We start from the raw sequence: 6,000 nt of genomic DNA on the forward strand, positions 1-6,000 counted from the left end.
CTGATCTCATTGTCCGTCAGTCCCGCAGGCTTCTGCGTTACGCAACTCGGTAGATCTATTTCCGGTCTGACGCAGCCTGGAATCACTCTCAGCTGGTTAGTCAGGCATTTCTGCCTGAATGTACATTTGTTTCATTGGCCTCGGACAACTTGCTCAGTGGAGGCAAGTTTCTCAAACCCTACTTGTGAATAATGTGATGGCAGATTATTGAAATTGTTAACTTGTTAAATTTTATGTGGAGAAGATCTGAACAGAAATCTGTTGGGATTTTTAACGTCAGGTGTAAGCAGTCATCCACAAACGTGTCCACTCACACGTGCCTGATCAGAACCGGAGGCATTTAGAAAGTTAGCGCTGCCAGATTACCCCAACAGGATAGCTACAGATGAAACAATTGAAAGCGGACTTTACAAAACTAGAAAGTAAACCAAGAGGTATCACATGTTGTAGTGGTTAGGACGAACATCCGTATACAGAGGCTACAGAGAATCATTACTTCAACCTCGTCAATATCAGTGGGTAGTTTATATTAGCAGTTATGTTTGAACTGTGGGAAGAAGTTCAAGAACCCATCCATGGATAGAGAGAACATTTGTCCATCCATTTGTCTGTCAATCTAGCTGTGTGTATTTAGGAGTCTTTCAGTACACATCAGCCACAGAGACAGTGGCCACAGAGACGGCCACTTGAGGGCAGTAGAGACCGGAAGAAAATTGAAGAGCTTGCAAGTAAGTTGAAATTCAGCAGACTGATCTGGAGACATCCATGCTTCCTGATAGAGGCAATACTGCACATTGTATTGATTCAATACAATTCTGAGTAAACACAAGATCCATATCCTCAATACCAATATTGATACCAATACTGATACTTTTTATGTTGATACATCGAACTTCTGACCTTTTAGTTTTTTGCCTTTGTGAAAAGTCAGTCCTAAGGTTGAATGAAATAACTCAAAGTTTATCTACAAAATTTGCTATTCTACTTTAAAAACATAACATGATTGGTGTGCATTTTTTATTTATAAAGTGAGAAAAAAAACTATAATTTGAGAGAAAATCAAGTTGAGAGACCACAATGCAAAAATAAAACAAGATGGAATTTGAAACAAAAATATCGATATTACTATGCTGGCATAGACCCGATAAAGATACCGACTTGGTATCGAGTTTATCAAGATTTTGCTTTGCTCCGCCCACCTCTGCTTCTTGAGCAAACGCTTATTGCTTATTTGTTTCCAAAGGGACAAAGCGGGTCACATAACATGTCAGAGTCAGCCAAAGAGGCAAGATGATCTCACAGTATGATCTAAAATCCATTTGGAAAACACATTCCTCATAAACTGCCCTGCGCAACACGCTAATTAGCCGAGCAGGCCTCGTAAATGCTCCAACTACCACCACCACCAACTCTCCCTGGAGTCCCAGCAGCTTTCATGTTCTGAAGACAAACACAAACCGAGACGCGCTTTCCCGCCAGGCTGGGATCGTCCTGTGTTTCACACATCAAAGGAGGAACGACCCAGACCCACCACGAATCTACAGACGGCGAATCTTTGATTAGCGGATCCAGAAGGGAGCGAGACGTCAATAACAACAAAGCGGCTGCAAGCGCCGGTCAACACAACACTACGACGTGAACCACTCCTCGTTTCAGACTGTATGAAAATGATCCCACTTGAAACTGAGCACACACAGTCTTCTTCTTCTTCTTTTTTTTTTTTTTTTTTTTTTTTGTTGCTCCAAACAGATTAAATGTTTCGCTTCTTTTTGATCGTCAGCTCATAGACCATTGTGACTTACTCTTGGGGAAAAAGAATGACAACAATTTCCTTCCATTTTACCACTTTATGTTTCTCTGCCACATAAAATCCTACTCAAATGCACTGAAGTTTGAGACTTTCACTAAAAAAAAAAAAAATCTTTTAACTCCTTCAAAATAAAAATCACGACCTGCAACACAGCGAGAGCTTAGGCAAGAAAAATAATTTATTTATAATGATATAATAACATTTGTCATCACATTGGCATTGGATAGCTGCAGAGAGGAGCATTTGTGTGAGACGCCACTGTGCAGCTACAGGTTACACCATCGGATGGGACCAGGAAACAGAGGATATTCAATACGTACATGGAATATTCCTTTAAATACACTTTTTAAAACTTTTAATAAGATGTAACAAAAATAGAATCATCCAAATAAATCTGGCTGTCTGTCTTGCTTGTGTTCCTCTCTAATTGACGTGTGTTTGTGTCTTTAAAAGCTGCCTTCGCAGCGACAGCGCTGCGTTAGAAACTGAGTTTTGGGGGACAGTTTTTTTGTTTTTGTTTTGTTTTTGTTTTTTTCTCGAAGGTGGACCTCGCTCATGCTGCTCTCTCTGAACAAGAACTTTATCGGTCCAAACACTGCAGCCTCGACCTTCTCCCGGGGCTTTCTGACGTCCAGCACTCTGGCAGATCAAGAAGTGGCTGATTGGAAAGCCTGTCATGAATTCATTAGAGTGGGGTAAGTAGGATTCAGAGGGTAGCGGAATCCCTCGCGGTCCATCTTTGTGTAGCGTTTTGGCCAACATTAAAAAAGTTAACATTTCAAAGGTTTGAAGATTTTTTTTTTTTTGCTCAGTCTCTCCTGATTAGAGGTCTGAAAATAGGTCACTTACATTTGGCAGATGTCAGTCAAACTTAGATTTTGTACCTTCCTCTGCCCCTGGAGGCAGAGGAAGGTACTACAAAAACAAACCGAAAATCTGTAATGAGCTTCTCAAAAAATATAAATTTTTCTGCTTAAGGGCCTCCAGATGATGATCAACAATGCAATCAAACTTAGCAGCTCATATACATGTAGCAAATATGTTTTTTTTGTATTTTCATACAATATTGCCATAGAAACTTTATTAAAAATTTGTTCTTTTTGTCTCGTAAATTATTTTTACTAAAAAGCTAAAAGAAACATATTGTGGTTCTTGAACTTAACCAAAACTAAATTAGTTAAACAAATTTAATTTAACTAGCGAATTTAAACCTTGAGAAATCATCTATTTTCTTTTTTTTTTTTTTAGTCCTTGTGGATTTCAGGAAACCTCCCAACGTTTTTGATTTTAACGGTCATTATGGAGACATAGTGACACAAAGATGAAACTCTTTGCTGCTTTTCTGTTTCAGTCAACTACTTGAGAGCATAAAACACAAATGCTTCAGTTGCATGATTGACTTTATATGTTTTGTTAGGGGCACTAAAAATTGTAACGTGGGATTTTTTTCCGCTTTCACTGTATAAATTAAATTAAAAGAGGAGTATTTGCTAAATTGCTCAGTGCAATATTTTACTACCGCAATAAACGGTTAAATGCTGTGGGTACTGATAACTGCAGAGGGTGCTGTAAATAAAGTTTTATGCAGCTGAGATGGGCAGGAAAAATAAATGAAGGTCAGTAGAGTAATTAAACCCTCACTCCTCTTTAATAAAGCACTTTTCATTTATTGGGGGAATAATAGTTCATCTTCAATATAGTCCTCTTACTAGATATTTATAGAAATGTAATTCTCCAATATAATAAGTTGTCAATATATTTGTTTCTGTTTATTATTTAGCTTAGTGCTGCAGGCAGAGAGAGCTCGGCTCTTTGGTTTGGGGTTTTTCAAACGCTGTCTGGCTCTTTGTGCCGGTTAATGACTCGTCGGTTTGCAAAGCAAAGCGTTTGCACCAATGCAGCTCCGTGTTGGCGGTGAGGTTTCGGCTAATTGTGGAGCTGCGCACCAGTTCTAACATAGCGCGTCATCATAAATGAAAATACTTGTTTACGAGGGAATGCATCCCTATTTGTTTACCACCGTATCTATATGTTTTGGCTTGTTTGTACCTCTCCTGACTTCTCCCTTCATAGGAATCTATCTTATGAACACGCTGTGGACGGCTGATGTGCTACACAAATGGGAAGCGGCCATTTGTCCAAACAATTTTACACTTTTTGTTTCATTTTATCGATGAACTTGTGTGTCCAAACCACATGGAACATTCGCCTTCCTTCTGCTTTTTTGATTCGGCTTCTATTCATCTGGGCTCAGTTCAAAAATAACACTTTTTTTTTTTTAACCTCCAATCGACCTTTTTGAGAAATCTGAGGAATATTTAGCTGCATATGTGTGTAAAAATAGGGCTAAGGGCAAAGGTCACATACATTTCTTTTAGGGTATATACGCAAGTTCTCTCCTCTGGGCCTGCTGTATGTCATTCATTTTTGGTGCAAAACACATATTTCATCACCAAGGCAATTGAAATAAAAACAAAATTAAATTCATAAACAAAGAAACCAAGACGTTGCTGCAGCAACGCCCGTAGTTCAGTATACAAGGCAAACAAACACAGAGTTCTATAGTTTTATCGTTGTCATTCACTAAATATTTAAAACAAGCATCACTTTTACTAGTCGTCAGAAATGGATTCATGTATTTTTCTTCCTAGAATGACTGAATACCTGAAGGACTATTGTTGGGAAGAAACGGAGTGTTTTTCTTCCCCTTGCTTTTTTGTGACACTTCTTTATTCGTCCACAAGATGGAGCTCCGACACAATAGCACCGAGAGATACTTTGCCAAGCAAGAGTCGGTAGATGAAAGCTTTCCCTCCTGGGTTTGCGCGGTCCGTCCATGCAGGGAGGCGGGAGGGGTTCAGTCGGGTTTGGGAGCCTGGATCGCTGCTCGTCGGCTCATTTACACGCAGATTCAGAACCAATGATCTTTGTGTTCACAGTTCTGAAAGTCAAGGTCCTTCACGAACAAAAACAGCTCTAAAAGATTCATTCACCCTTCTCAGTCATTCATTCTCTCACTCGTTCGTAGGAATCCCGCATTACATGGGAGCTAACAGTATAATGAAGAAGGAAAGCTCACATTTTGCATTTTCCAAAATCGAAACAAAAACAGCATAAATGTTTTCTAACAGTCCTTTCATTGACATTCATCCTGTGTCGTCTCTAATACTGAGCTCGGATGCATAGACCGGGTACAGGGAAAGAGAGATGGTGAGGTGGATGGGGCGGAAAAAAGAGGTGGAGAAACGTAAGGATGGAGGAGGATGCGGAGAAGAAAGGAGAACTCGCTCTTTGCCAGCTGAAGGCACAAAAGAGACAGATGGAGACGAATCCCACAGTCGAGAGAGGAGGAGTAGGAGAAGGAGTGCTGGGAGTGGTCGGGGATGCGGGTGACTCAGACAGTCACTGGGACAAAACGTACACAGGGGAAGGCAAAACAAACAGAACCTCTTCGATGCCCGGAGCGTCCCTCTGCTGTAGCGCCAACGGTCAGACGGAGGGAACTTCATTCTGAACCAGTTTTCACCACTTTGTCTGCTTAAGCCGCAGCGGCCTCACTGCATTCCTTCAGTCCGACAAGCCGAGTCCCCGGGGCCGTTGGACTCCTTCACAACAATATTTGCACAGTTGGCTCCTCAACGTTCCAGAATCTCTTTTTTTATTTACAGTTTTGTTTTCTATTTGCATTTGTTTTGGAATGTTAAGGTTTCTGGAAGCCATTTTTAATCTTGGAAATAGAAAAGATTTCACAGTCAATTTAGTTGTGAGTGCAAGGCGGAATCACTGGTCCAGACCTCAAAGCCCGTTTCACTCCAGTTGCTTGACTGATTTGATGCGGCACTGTGATATAAACCAAGACATTCTGGGTTGGAAATGTGTCCAGTGAGCTCTGCAGAAACAGGTTTGCATTTGGGTTATTAACTATGCATTTGAAAGAGGAAAGAAAGTGGCAGCGACGGCTCCTTCGCCCCATTACGAACATCTCCTAAGTGGTTAATGGAAACTGGACGGCAGGCTCGACTTTGCTCTGCTCTGCTTCTAATTGAAGCCTTGAGAGAAGAAATGCTTGGAAGGAGCTACACAGCTGCAGTCACTATGGTTTTAGCCTAAGAGGTCCAAATGGATGGATGGATGGATGGATGGATGGATGGATGGATGGATGGATGGATGGATGGATGGATGGATGAAGC

The sequence above is a fragment of the Poeciliopsis prolifica genome, unplaced genomic scaffold, assembly GCF_027474105.1.
Source record: "Poeciliopsis prolifica strain line A6 unplaced genomic scaffold, Auburn_PproV2 SCAFFOLD075, whole genome shotgun sequence".
Classification (NCBI taxonomy): domain Eukaryota; kingdom Metazoa; phylum Chordata; class Actinopteri; order Cyprinodontiformes; family Poeciliidae; genus Poeciliopsis; species Poeciliopsis prolifica.